Here is a 16,044-nt window from a genome sequence, read left to right on the forward strand (position 1 = left end):
ATAACTGTATGAGTAATTCACGCGGTGTTATTTTATGCTATGAAAAGGCGTTGGAATTTGTATATGCTTCGAAGTAGACAACTCTATTTTATTCATTTATTCATTTGTTTTATATCTGTCATATGAAATATTAATATTTTCGTAATATTTCGTACACTATTTCATGTCAGTCTCTTTTGAAGGTTTAGGGCATAAAATTTTAGTATCTTTAGGAAATCTAATTGCTATTATATTTAATACACACACACACACACACACATATATATATAATATATATATATATGTGTGTGTGTGTGTGTGTGTGTGTGTGTGTGTGTATTGTGCAAGTGTAGCGTAATAATTGGAAGGTATCAGGCAAGCAATCTAGTCCCTTTTCTATTGAACACACTCTCTCTCTCTCTCTCTCTCTCTCTCTCTCTCATTCCCGGCTCCTTTGCCCGAGGTCACTCCCAATAATGGCTGGACGGCGGCTGTTGAAATCCTCTGTCGAAGTTCCGAAGGGGGATTATAGCCTTCGACGGACGAACAGAAAGGGGAATTCTCGACTCCCGGCAAACACTGCGTGATGGTATTACTCAATGCAATTCGAGACAGAGGTTCTCAATTTGCTCGGCAAATCAACGCAGTTCGGCCTCCGGAGATGTAGGTATACCTGTAATTGAGAGAGAACACAGGGCTCTGATAGTGTGTGTAGTGTGTATACTCTATTTCGGTTTGCGCAAATCTTCAGCAGGTTTTCATTTTAATTTCATTTCCTGGTCGTCTCGCGTTTGGAAGGTTTGGGACGACGACTAACGTCTCGGTTTTTGTTTATCGCTTTTTCCTCGGGGTTACTAATTACTGGGTTTCAGGGCGGTGTTTGAATGTCGGCTGGTTTTACGCTTTTTTATCGAGTGGTTGAGGATTGTAAGTGATTCTCTCTCTCTCTCTCTCTCTCTCTCTCTCTCTCTCTCTCTCTCTCTCTCTCTCTCTCTCTCTCCATATATATATATATAACCTTAAAAAAATAAACAATCACAGTAGATGCACGTCGTGACTTCATTAAATATTTCCTGTGGTATTCGCAGATATATATATATATATATATATATATACACATTATATATATATATATATATATATATATATATATATATATATATATATATATATATATATATATATATAGATATGTATATATATATAATATATATATATAATATATATATATATAATTGAACAGATAGTATTGGTTATTTCAATTGAAAACTGTGTCCATTATGGTATAATTGTTAGTCAGAATTAGTCCTTTTTAAATTGTTACCTAACTAACTATAAATATCTCTCTCTCTCTCTCTCTCTCTCTCTCTCTCTCTCTCTCTCTCTCTCTCTCTCTCTCTCTCTCTCTCTCTCTCAAACAGAAAGGCTTAATGTTTTCTTAACTCCAAAACAAATAAAACTCCAAATTAAATACTTGGCATTCCATAAGACATCACCAATAGCCCATGAGATATTATCGTCAATATATCACAAGATAATATCCATAATATCATACGCCATATCTTGCGCTCTCGTCACTTCTCGTGTTTCCCTTACGAGGGTGGAAATAAATGAAGATTATGTAAGATGTCAGGTTTCGTCATTTTTTCGCGGTACTTGCTTCCCAGCGATCGCCCAACTTATGTTTCACAGCGGTCATTATATTCTCGGTCGAACGGCGCAGTTCGTCTGCTTCGGTTTCAACTCCCCCAATGATAAGCTTACCTGGGGTCACTTTGGCTATGGTACGGTCGGGATGTAAACAATGGACGTCGTCTCTCGTGTCAATGAGTCGTTTTTGTGGATAACGATGCTGTGGTCTTGCTACCCCGTAAAATGATGGACAGTTTTCTCTCTCTCTCTCTCTCTCTCTCTCTCTCTCTCTCTCTCTCTCCAGTGCAAACGCAGACCACACACTCGCCGCTAAATTGCATAGCGAGCTTGCTTGCTCATCTTGATTTATAGTTCTCCGTCCAGCCCGCATGGCCAGACGAATCCCAACTCGAGAGAGAGAGAGTGGGGTGGTGGACGGCTGTATGTGCTGAACAAGATCGTTGTATTAATAGCGAAATGGCATTTAATTTCGTGGTGGTTTTTTAATTTCGGTTTTTGTTTGTATTTTATGGGGGCCAGATTTGAAGGGAGAGGTGAATTCCTAGTTAGAAGGGAGGAGGATTGGTAAATGCGGAAAGGTAAAATCTCTCTCTCTCTCTCTCTCTCTCTCTCTCTCTCTCTCTCTCTCTCTCTCTCTCTCTCTAACCACGTATACACACATTTATCTGGTGCATCTGTAATATTTTATATGTTCTATCAATCTTTCAAATATACATACATGCACACGAACATATTTATTATGTATATACAGTTACAGGCATATGTATCCGTATATGTATATATATATTAGTAGTGTGTTCAAATTACGTAGTACAAACCTTCTCTCCCTGCAATACAAACAGTCACGGCATTTAATCACAATAAGCCATAAAGATCACGCGTCCGTGCGTAAAACAAAGGTGTGATTTGCGTTACGAGAAATAGAAGGACCTTTGAATGATAGAGATTATGAGGAAATGTTTTATGAATGGGAGATTGGATACGCTCGTGTTTCGCTTCCACTTCTTGGTCGGGTTAATGTAGCAGGAATGTATTGGTATACCGTCCGGTCCTGCCTTTCACTTTCCAGTTGTCGTGGTTGGGTTGCGTGTGAGAGAGAGAGAGAGAGAAAGGACTGATCTGATGAACTATTTCTGGAGTGAGGCCACTCATGTTTTCGATCAATGTTATACTAGCGCTGTTTACGAGTATATGAAGCGACAACCAACTTATTCTCTCTCTCTCTCTCTCTCTCTCTCTCTCTCTCTCTCTCTCTCTCTTCTCTACACACACACACTACACACACACACTTCACTTCTGATCTCTGGGTAATATGACTTCATATCAACCCAAAGATATTTTTCCTGATCCCACCAAGTATCTATATCTCCTGTATCATACTATATATATATATATATATATATATATATATATATATGTGTGTGTGTGTGTGTGTGTGTGTGTGTGTGTGTGTGTGTGTGTACTATTCATACCTTTCGTTTGAACTTAAAACCACGCATACGTGCGTATATCTATCTGTTTACATATGTCACCCGCCATAACAACTACGTTTTCTGTGAAGAGACCTTGTTCCGTACCTCGAGGGAACATTCAACAACCTCCCACAATAACAATTTTGACAATTTGCGTCCCGGGCCCCGGGGGGAAGGAACCACAAAATCTGCTTTTGCTAGTCATGACGAGAACGCCATTATTCCGGCATCTGAGGAGGGCCTTCAGGCAACAAGTCTCTCTCTCTCTCTCTCTCTCTCTCTCTCTCTCTCTCTCTCTCATTAAGTCACTCCCAGATACGAACATTTTAATATATTTTCTTCTACTATTATATTACATTAAATGTAAATACTAGCATCAAATATAATTATTTGAAAGCAACACGAAATATTTTGCGTCTTTGAATGAGAGAGAGAGAGAGAGAGAGAGAGGCGGGGGTGTGGGGAGAGAGAGAGAGAGAGAGAGAGAGTCCTCTTTAGACGTAATTAAGTCGAATCCTGTGACAACAAAACCCTTGAAAAGCAACGCCAGGGAAATTAACCCTTCATTTTTTATGCAATAGGAGCCGCTTTTTATGCAACTCTCTCTCTCTCTCTCTCTCTCTCTCTCTCCTCTCTCTCTCTCTCTCTCTCTCATAATAATGATGATAATAACTAAGTATATATTTTCCTGACATTTTGTCAAGAGTGACGTATCTTTTGAACGTTTGTGAACAGACCAAAATCTGTCAGATCTGTATATCTCTGAACTGACATATCTGTAAGTGAATATTTGCGAACAGACCCAAATCTGTCAGATCTGTACATCTCTGAACTGACATATCTGGTGGTGAACATTTGCGAATAGACCAAAATCTGTCAGATTTCTATATCTCTGGACTGACAGATCTACAGGTGAACATTTGCGAATAGACCAAAATCTGTCAGATTTCTATATCTCTGGACTGACAGATCTACAGGTGAACATTTGCGAATAGACCAAAATCTGTCAGATTTCTATATCTCTGGACTGACAGATCTACCGGTGAACATTTGCGAACACACCAAAATCTGTCAGATCTGTATATTTATGAACTGACAGATCTACAGGTGAACATTTGCGAACACACCAAAATCTGCCAGAACTGTATATTTCTGAACTGACAGATCTACAGGTGAACATTTGCAAACAGACCAAAATCTGTCAGATTTCTATATTTCTGAACTGACAGATCTACAGGTGAACGTTTCCGAACAGACCAAAATCTGTCAGATTTCTATATTTCTGAACTGACAGATCTACAGGTGAACATTTGCAAACAGACCAAAATCTGTCAGATTTCGTATATTCTGAAACTGGACAGATAGAAAGGTGAACATTTGCAAACAGACCCAAAAAAAAAAATCTGTCAGATTTCCTATATTTCTGAACTTACAGATCAGGTGAACGTTTCCGAACAGACCAAAATCTGTCAGATCTGTATATCTCTGAACTGACAGATCTACAGGTGAACATTTGCGAATATTTTCTATATATATCCGGAGAAATAAAAAAAAAAACCGAAATTCGAGCAGCGACGAAATCCGGCACGCCAAACATTTGATCCAAGGTCTACAGACCTTGATTTGATCGACATGAATTATTAATTGGTTCAGCCTTGGCCTCAGTTTGTACAAAGGTAGACTTCGGTAGAAATCTTCTGCTGATGTTGACAAAAGTAAAAAAAAAAAAAAAGATATCTTTTGTTTGATCAGGTTAATGAGCTTCTGGGAAAATAGAGAGAGAGACAGAGACAGAGAGAAGTTAAGGCAATAGATACTGTATGAGAGAAAAGATTGTACCGGTACCTCGCGTTTAACTGTGTCCTAATAAATGAGAGATGAACAGAGATAAAGGGTGGGGCAGTGAGTGATTCAGATATAGGGAAGAAATGTAAAATCCAGAGAAAGAGAGAAAGAGAGAGAGAGAAATATATCTGGAAATGATTAAGTTGCTGGTTTTTGTAACGTAGGGAAAAGATATTCATTCAAGTTTTTGTATCAGGGAGTGGCCTATTGATAGAGAGAGAGAGAGAGAGAGAGAGAGAGAGAGAGAGAGATAATCTGGACATGAAACCGTCAAGTAGCAGATGCAGGAGAGACAACGAATTGCAACAGAATTTAAAAAGGAAATAATAATAATAATAATAATAATATAATAATAATAATAATAATAATAATAATAATAATAATATTTAATTGCAAGAAAATGAAATATACTTACAAATAGTATCAAGTTAAGAGGAAGCGAAGAGAAATATTTGTTTGAAATTAAAATTCGTCTTTAAATCATGATTTAACGGATCCATGGTACTTAAAAAAAATAGTAAACAGAAAGAAAAATAATAAACGAAAAAAAATATTGACCACGAAAAGCCAAGAGCCTGGAATACCATGGGGAGTTGCCAACTAATATATTTCTGGGTAAAAGGCGGTAGGAGGGTTGCCAAGTAATATATTTCCGCGTAAACTCTTCTTTATCACACCGGGGGGCGGTTTGATTTTATTTATTGAGCCGCGGAGACACTTTGGAAATAAAGAAGGGAGGTTGGGTGGTAAATATAAGAGCAGCTTAAAGGATGAATTTTTATCAATAAAGGTAAGTACAAATGACAAATTTTGATAAATGAAAGTAAATAGAAAATGATAAATTTGGATAAAAGTAAGCTTCAAAGAATTAATTTTGATAAATGAAAGGAAGTTAGAAGGATTAATTTTGATAAATGCAAATAAATTTTCAAAATTTCTTTTTGATAAATAAAAGTAAATTTTAAATGATAATTTTATATAGATAAAAGGTAAATTGTAAATGACAAAATTTTAATAAATGAAAGTTAGATTTTAAAGGATAAATCTTGATAAACATAAGGTGAGTTTTAAATCGTAAACTTTGTTAAATAAAAGATAAATTGAAAACTATACATTTTAATAAATAAAGGTAGATTTTAATTGGAAAATTGTGATAAGCCAAAATAGATTTTTAAGAATAAAATTTGTTTAATGAAAGTAAAGACAGCAAAATACCTTGAAGAAAATGAACTGAAATAAGAAATGTATATTAATATAATATTAAAAACAGATCCAGACAAGAAAAGAATTATATGTTACGTTAAAAAGTTCAAGTTGATCGTGTTCGTGAGAGGACCAGATTCCAGCACACTTTCCCCTGGAAACAGTAAAAAAAAAAAAACATTAATCTGTTGCATTTCCAGGCCTGGCTGGAGTTGTATATACATGAACGTAAGTGAATAACCGCTTAGGATACGTAAATATTAAAGAAAAACAACCTATTATATTTCCAGGCCTTCCAGGAGTTGTTATCCATGAACGTAAGTGAATAACTGCTTAGAAGTAAATATTAAAGAAACACAATCTATTATATTTCCAGACCTTCCAGCAGTTGTTATTCATGAAGGTAACAGAATAACCCAAAAGGAGAGGTAAATATTAAAGAAAAACAACCTATTATATTTCCAGACCTTCCAACAGTTGTTATTCATGAACGTAAGTGAATAACCCCACAAGGAAAACGTAGGAACTTGACGTCAACGAAGCATTATACGGTCGTATGTCATTTCTCCTACAGAATACGACCTCAATCGACTTTGGTTGAAGGGGGGGGAGGGGGAGGGGAGGGGGGGAGGGAGGGAAAGGGGGGAGGGAGGGGGAAACGTAGGTGGAAAGGTGAGATCAGAGCCATAATAGTAGGCCGACATTGCGCAACAGTTGACGATCTTGGTGAGTGATCTGGAGTACTGGATAGAAAGCTGGATTTTGCTGAGAGATGCGAGAGAGGCAGACAGACAGACAGACAGACAGACAGAGACTGTGACCATCTCTTCAGCTGAGCGTTGGGTTACGAGAATTAGAGAGGTTAGACTTCTGACGATTATTTTTTTTAGCTAGATTTGCCATTACGTAAGCAGGCTTTTACCTAGAGATGACGATGATAAAGAAAGAGAGAGAGAGAGAGAGAGAGAGAGAGAGAGAGAGAGAGAGAGAGATTATTTCCCCCCTCTACCTAGATTCGACAATACAATAGCAGGCTTCTGCCAAAGACGAGGGATTGATGATGATGACAGAGAGAGAGGAGAGAGAGAGAGAGAGAGAGAGAGAGAGAGAGAGAGAGAGAGATTTCTGTAGCTAAATTTGGCTATACAAAAGCAGGCTTATGAAAAAGGTTGAGGATAGATATGATGAGAGAGAGGGCGGTGAGATCATACTCATGGGCGTGGCTGAGTGACAGCCACCGCCCGTACACGTCCACCCGTCATGGGAAATCAGGCGGGCAATTACTGCGAAGGTTAAACGTTCTTCCATTTGATACGGATGGGAGGATGATGTCAATTAAGAGATAAAAGAAACGTTATGAAATGGTTACAAGAAGAAGAAGAAGAAGAAGGGGGGGAGGGGGAAGGGGGAGTGGGTTAGTGAGGACGAAAGTATAGCTCTTAAGATAAAGGAGCAGTTTTAACAAAGCTTAAGGTTTTTTCTTTATTCTTTATTCGTTATTCTGTGATTGCTTCTATATTATAACTCTGAATTAATCTCTGCGTGCAGTCAGGTAAATGGGTGTATATATATATATATATATATATATATATATATATATATATCTATATATATATATATATATATATATATAGATTATATTATAATATATTATATAATAGATATATTTATATCCTGCGTGTGTGAACGTATGTTATGTAATATATATTCTTACATATATTCAGACGTACATGCTTGCAAACATAAACATTTACATATGTAAGTATTCATACGTGTGTGTGAACGTATGTATGTATGCATTTATATTCATACACATATTCAAACGTATATGCGTACATACACTAACATATTTACACTTTGTTAAGTATTTCCATATGATATTGTGTGTGGTTGAAAACGTATGTATGTTAGATAATGGTTCATTCAATATATTCGAAGCGGATACACTACATGCGTACAAACATAAACATCTACATATGTAAGTATTCATACGTGTGTGTGTGTGTGAAGTATGTATGTATATATATTTGTACATATATTCAGTGGTATACATACATGTGTACAAACATTAACATTTACACATACGTAAGTATTCATACGTGTGTGGGTGTGAACGTAAGTATGTATACATAATCATACATATATTCAGACGTACATGCTTGCAAACATAAACATTTACATATGTAAGTATTCATACAAGTATGTATATATATTCATACATATATCCGGACGAACATACTTGCAAACTTAAACATTTACACATACGTAATTATTCATACGTGTGTGTGTGTGAACGTATGTATAATATATATATATATATATATATATATATATATATATATATATATATATATAGATATATATATATATATTCATACAGTATGTTCAGACGTACATACATGTTTACAAACATAAACATTTACATACGTAAGTATTCATACATGTGGGTGTGTGTGTGTGTGTGTGTGTGTAATACACATATGCAATGTCGCCTGCTACACGTTTTGACATATGTGACCTTCCTTCTCAGAGAAGGAAGATTCCCATCCTTTTTTTCCCCTATTTGCCTCTTCCCCGTTTATATCCTCCCCGTCTATTCGTTCCCACCCTTTTATTCGTTCGTTCAAGGGTAAAACTAACCCCCAGTCTGGTTCTAATTTATATGAATAATAAAAAAAAAAAAAAAGTAGGATTCCTCGAGCCACCTTCCGCCAAATCATCTCGCGCGAATAGGCAGGCATCAGCAGGGCTGCTGAAGCTAGCGATCGAGCCTACTACAACGTAGAATGTAAACAATCTCGCCCGGAATAACGAGTTTTTCCAGAAAGCTGCCTCCGAAGAATTTCTCCGAAAATGATTCTGCAAGTCATTTATCCGCTCGTCTCTTTTTTTCATTATGCGCTTATGGATTTCCTTCCGAGGCGATATTATTCACCTCTCTCTCTCTCTCTCTCTCTCTCTCTCTCTCTCTCTCTCTCTCTCTCTCTCTGTCGATTCTCGAACGGGACTAGGAGTGACAGATGGACTTGTTCCCAAAATATCCAAAGTGCCTTTGTTGATCTAAACGGTGAATTATGTACGTGGTTGTTAGCAGGCTGATGTGGATCCCGGCTAGGATGGAGAGAGAGAGAGAGAGAGAGAGAGAGAGAGAGAAGAGGGGGGGAAGATAAACATTGCTACGTGGAAATGTACACATACCATCAAAACACGAGGTCCTATTGGGGTGGAACAATTCGTAAGATTCTCTCTCTCTCTCTCTCTCTCTCTCTCTCTCTCTCTCTCTCTAATATTGTTTTAACATCATCTGCCCTTGCCTCTTCTTATCCACATTTCTTCTCATTCAAAATCCCCATCAACTTTCACCTTCTCACAGAGCTTTTACTTCCCGACTTCCCTCTCCCATTTTTATCAGCGTTTCCTTCCATTGTTGTTTTATTATTCGTGTGTTTTGTCAGATGATAATTAGCTGAATATTCTTCAGATTTCTTTATGCTGTCTTTTATTATCTGGCGCTTTTGTTCCTATATTGATTCGCAGGCTTAATTATAGACATTGTTAACAAACGGTTCTTTTAAGATTGCAGCTTGTAAATGTGTGGGGTTCTTGCACGCGCGCGCGTCTGTGAGACGTTCGTACCCTTAAGTCTTTTCTTCCTCCTCCTCCTCCTCCCCCGCCCCTCGTTCCTCTCTTCTTCTTCTTATTTCTTTTTTTTTTTTTTTTTGCTCTATCACAGTCCTCCAATTCGACTGGGTGGTATTTATAGTGGCATCCTGCCTCCTTAGGAGTCCATCACTTTTCTTACTATGTGGCCGTTTCTAGGGATCACACTCTTCTGCATGAGTCCTGGTGCTACTTCAGCGTCTAGTTTTTTCTAGATTCCTTTTCAGGGATCTTGGGATCGTGCCTCGTGCTCCTATGATTATGGTACGATTTCCACTGGCATATCCCATATCCTTCTTATTTCTATTTTCAGATCTTGATACATTTTTTCTTTATCCATTTTTTTTCCTCTCTTTCTCTTCAACTCTGGTGTCCCATGGTATTGCGACATCAATGAGTGATACTTTCTTCTTGACTTTGTCAATCAACGTCACGTCTGGTCTATTTGCACGTATCACCCTATCCGTTCTGATACCATAGTCCTAGAGGATCTTTGCCTGATCGTTTTCTATCACTCCCTCAGGTTGGTGCTCGTACCATTTATTACTGCAAGGTAGCTGATGTTTATTGCACAGGCTCCAGTGGAGGGCTTTTGCCACTGAATATGCCCCTTTTAGTACTGGTTCTGTGCAAGTACCGAGCATTCGCTTGCTATTTTGGTTTATGGTTTCATTTTTCGTATTGCACTTCCTACATATGGGAGAGATGTTATTTCATTATTATTATATTATTATTATTATTATTATTCAGTGAGAAGGGTTTGGCCATCATGTTGTTTTCATGTTATCAAGAACAGAATATTTTTTTTTTTTAATACCACGTAATTCCTCTCCTCTCTCTCTCTCTCTCTCTCTCTCTCGTTCCTCTCCTCTCTCTCTCTCTCTCTCTCTCTCTCCATGCAAATAGAGAGAGAATATTAGAATTTCGACTAAGCAACTTATTACGCCATCTCTTTGGACCGGAATCTTAAAAGGGAAAATTATATATTTATCCAGAGAGAGAGAGAGAGTTTTTCTTTCACCACATGGTGGCACAATTCCAGTACCAGATAAAGGATACCTCACGTCAATCTCACTTGATATTTGGTATACGCGCGCATGCGCGGTTCAAATGGTCGTGCACGATTTCTTTCCCAAAACGTCTTGGGTTCTCAATTCGTGCCCTGCTTTTACGTGCTTCGCCGTGCTTGAAAACGTGCAGCGGTCGGGAGATGGCTGGAGCGTAGCTTAATGTGTATCTCTCTCTCTCTCTCTCTCTCTCTCTCTCTCTCTCTCTCTCTCTCTCTCTCTCTCTCTCTCTCTCTGGATAGAAATAGACATAGAAAGTTCTCTTTTAAGCTCTTCTTTAAATAGACGATGTAAGGATATGTGTTGTTTAGTCGAAATATTCTCTCTCTCTCTCTCTCTCTCTCTCTCTCTCTCTCTCTCTCTCTCTCTCTCTCTCCACAGTCAGCAACTCTAGCAGGCATTACCTTGTATAGAATATCTTTTTTACGTAAATAAGACTGATGAGAATCGTATTAGATAAAAATATAGAAATAGATAATAATCTTTATTACAGGACAAATAAGGTGGGAAAGTAAACTTCTGAAAATAGGAAAATATAATGAAAGAATGATAATAAACTTTACCACATGACAAGTAAGAGGCGAGAATAGAAATGAAGGCATGAAAAAAAAATAATTGAACACTGGGGAAACCACCGAATGATAAAACAGTAAGTGTTTGTCACTCAAAATTATTAAATTGGAAAATGATTTTTTTTTTATTTTGTGACTCGACAAGGAAGTAATCAAAACAAGTGGACAAAACATTTACAACTGAGTATTAGGAGAAAGTTTGAATGTTGCTTTTTTATTTATTTTATACTTTTTTTATTTTTTCACTTTCATTCACCAGCTTCATTCTTAATTTTTTTTATTTTTCATTTTCAATAGTAAAAAAAAAAGTTCTTATTTGAGGAATTTCATTTTAGTTGCAAATGACTTTCGTGGCGTTGGATTTTGTCTAGAAAGCCTTCACTGAATTATGACTTATTGTTATTACAAAAAAAGCTCTCTCTCTCTCTCTCTCTCTCTCTCTCTCTCTCTCTCTCTCTCTCTCTCTCTCTCTCTAATTAAAGAAAAATGTCATGATTAGAATTAAAAGGATGCTTGAGAAGCACGAAATAACTGGGGGGAGAGAGAGAGAGAGAGAGAGAGAAGAGAAATCTGATGGATATACTAAAAGAGGAAAATCATAAAACGTTAAAAGAGAGAGAGAGAGAGAGAGAGAGAGAGAGAGAGGTATTTCCACTTAGTCGTTATTTGTCAAATAATCTGTACCCCCATTAAAGTCCAAAAGAAAAAAAATTTTTTTTTCTTCTTCTTCTTTTTTTTTTTCTTCTTCTTCTTCTTCTTCTTCTTCTTCACAAAATCAAGTCACTTGAACTCCTGATTTCGCTGAAGAAGGCATAATTATGAGGTCGTGTAGAAGGGCGCTTTTGTTGGGGGTGGGGGGGTCGTGGGGGGTTGAGTGAGCGATATTAAAATGCCCTTGTTAGTCTCTCTCTTCTCGAGAGAGAGAGTGGGGGCGGTGAAAGAGTTAAAGAGAGAGAGAGAGAGAGAGAGAGAGAGAGAGAGAGAGAGAGAGAGGTTTTCCCCCAGACTTTATTGCAGAAGGCTGGAATTAAGTAAGGAATCTTATTCCTGTTTATAACGGGCGCGCTTTTCCACCCGTGCGACCTCGTTTGCAATCTGGATATTCGCGATTAGGGGTTCCAAGGCACTGAAGGGCCTTTCGACAAGACTTCAATGACCTCGCTTTGAGTGTCCATTATCCTCCTCTCTCTCTCTCTCTCTCTCTCTCCTCTCCTTCCTTTGCAAGGCGGGTGATTACGAAAATACGCGTTCTGGAAAGCACGTTACCTCCATGGTAGATTCATTTTCCGAAACGTGGGGTCCAAAGGCCGTAGATTTCTTACCGTTTTTTTTTTTTTTATTTTTTTTTTTTTTCTGTAAACCTAAACTGCACTCATTTATAATGCTCTCTGATCTCAGGTTATGTGTCAGTCACGTCTGGGACTTGTTAGGGGTCACATCTCGCGTTCTGAAGTGCATGATGTATTTAACTAAACCCTTGAGAAAGAAAAAATTAAGAGTAAAATTGTGGTTTTATCTGAATAAACTGTATTAGTATAAGAGTAAATATGTATATATATATTATATATATATAGTATATATATATATATATATATATATATATATATATATATATATATATATATATTTGAATGTTCGGTTTATGCTGTTCTCTACTAAACTGGGTCCTTGATGGAATTTGGACTTGGATATTTCATTGAATATTACTTTCGTATCGTATGATATTGAATTGAATATTTGGTCGCATACGGTATTTGCTGAATGAAGATTACACTGCATATTAGACACTACCTCAGAGTATCTCCCGTATTGTCGATTGGACAAAATACTCTATTTTTGATCGAGCGATGAAATGATACCATTGACCTAACTGAATATTATACGAGGAATTTTTTAAATATATTCTCAGTTTATTTCATCTTACATCAAATCAAATTTATTAATGAAAGTTCTCGTCAAAATGATTTAATGTTAAACTCGCTAAATTGAATATTTGACTAATGATATTTTCATTGAACAGAAACTGAATTTAATTCTGAAAAAAAAAATTCAATAAAATCGATACCGAACTAGAATTGAAGAGGATGACTTGATTCAATCGTGTGAATATAAATTAAATCACTGAAGTGAGTAATAAAAGTTAGTTCACTTGAGTGAATGTAAATTAATTCACTGGAGTGAATGACAATTCATTATAAACACGAGAGAGTTCTCTGCCTCAAGTAACACCAAATCATTTCTTTGATTTCAAGCGAAAACATAAGTTTATGGTTCGACTTTCATCTTAATAATCAGAGAGAGAGAGAGAGAGAGAGAGAGAGAGAGAGAGAGAGTGACCAATTCTTCTTTGATTACTGAATTTTGATGAACCTACCATGTATTCTTTGCATGTAATTCTGAATATAATTAACATAAATCATTGATTAAATTAAAACGTACAAAGATTTTAACTTTGGAAAAGCTTCTTTTTTATTTTACCAAAAAGATTTTTACTTTTGAAAAAAAAAATAATTTTACCAAAAAAGATTTTAACTTTGAAAGAAAAATTAATTTTACCAAAAAATGATTTTAATTTTGATTAGATACCTGTAATGAATTTAATGACAAAAAAATTTAATAGACAAAAAATTTAATTTTAATTAATTTTACCAAAATGATTTTAACTTTGGACAAAAAAAATAATTTAAAATAAAAACAGATAACCTAGTTTTACAACCAGTACGTCCGTAAGGTGGTACCCACCGCTTACAGTGTGCCATGCCCGTGAAAATGTAGGCGTTATCAACGGTTAGTTTGAAGCGAGCTTTTGACCCCAAGCTGCATTGCTTGCTTTGCTGTCCAACTTCTTGGGTATTACCAGGATTGACCTTCCAATTCTCATTTAAGAACGAGCCGTTTGTTTGAGATAAGATTTGAGTCATTGGGTCACTTGGTTAATAATATAATAATAATAATAATAATAATAATAATAATAATAATAAAATAATAATAATAATAGACAGGGCATGAAGGTCGTCCCAAGATGACCCAGCCATCGATACCCTAAGGGTCATTGACCTCGAACATCGACCCTCGAAAGCTAGGTCACTCCCTCCCTCATGACAGATGGCGATGGCTGGTGACCCTTCCTATCCCGCTACCCCACCCCCCCCCCCCATCTCTCTCTCTCTCTCTCTCTCTCTCTCTCTCTCTCTCTCTGGTGACCCTTCCTACACCCTCCCCTCCCCCCGCCTCTCTCTCTCTCTCTCCTTATCCTCGTGGATTTCCATGACCACTTGATACGTGCCTAAGGAGATTAGTTCTTAAAGACCTCGATTCGCTCTCTCTCTCTCTCTCTCTCTCTCTCTCTCTCTCTCCTTCTTCTTCTTCTTCTTCTTCCACTTGAGAAAGAAAACCTCTCTCTCTCTCTCTCTCTCTCTCTCTCTCTCTCTCTCTCCGAATTGCCTCTTTAAGGACAGTCCATCATCATCTTCACCGTAGCATAAAAAAATAATTATAGATTCAAATGAAACTTCAAAGGCTTTATTTATTAAGGCTGTGTGATTTTTTTTGGGGGGGAAGAGAGAGGGGGGAGGAGGAGGTAATATTCCTCCCCCCCCCTCTTATAACTGGTTATGGGGGGTAGGGGTAAGAAGAAAGCTCAATGGTACCGTCGGTGGAGAAAAATGTACATAGAGAATTAGCATTTAGATGTTGGTTATTAAAGAGAGTGAAGGATTGGTTCTCTCTCTCTCTCTCTCTCTCTCTCTCATATCAAGTTGGAGAAATCAATTGTTGAATGGGACCCGTTATTTCAAAGTATGGTATCGATATATTACCTCAAATACTCAAACTCTCTCTCTCTCTCTCTCTCGGCTTTATGTATTCATCAACTTTTTGGGTATTTGTATAAACAATCATTATTCATTTCATATTTCTTCGTCTGCTGAGGAATTTTTTTTGCGGTGACGTGTAAACTTTTTATTTATAAGGTAAGTAAATCTTAACTATAATATTTTTACCATTTTCTTTCATTTTCTGAAGGTTATATATCTGAAGGAGAATATTGTAGTATATATACCTGAAGAACTGCAAACGTTAAGTCTGTAAATATTTGAACTTAGATTTGGAAATGTATTCAAAGCGGGTTAAATCAGTTTTAATTTGCTTTTTTTTGAGTTTTATTTGATTATTAATTGTCGTCAGGCTGTTTATATATATAGTAATATATATATATATATATATATATAGTTATATAATATATATATATATATATATACAATTATTATATATAATTATAATAAATATATATAGATATTATATATATATACATATATAGTAATATATATATATATATATAATTAATATATAAATTATATCATATGAAAATAGATATATATATAGATAGGATATATATATATACTATATATAGATATATATATATTATATGTAATATATATATATATATATATATATATAGTATATATATCTATATATATATATCTTATATATATATATATATATCTATATATATATATATATATATATATACATATATACCTATATATATATATCTATATATATATATATATATATATATATATTATACGTGTG

Source organism: Macrobrachium nipponense, chromosome 34, assembly GCF_015104395.2.
Source record: "Macrobrachium nipponense isolate FS-2020 chromosome 34, ASM1510439v2, whole genome shotgun sequence".
In the NCBI taxonomy this organism is placed as follows: Eukaryota; Metazoa; Arthropoda; class Malacostraca; order Decapoda; family Palaemonidae; genus Macrobrachium; species Macrobrachium nipponense.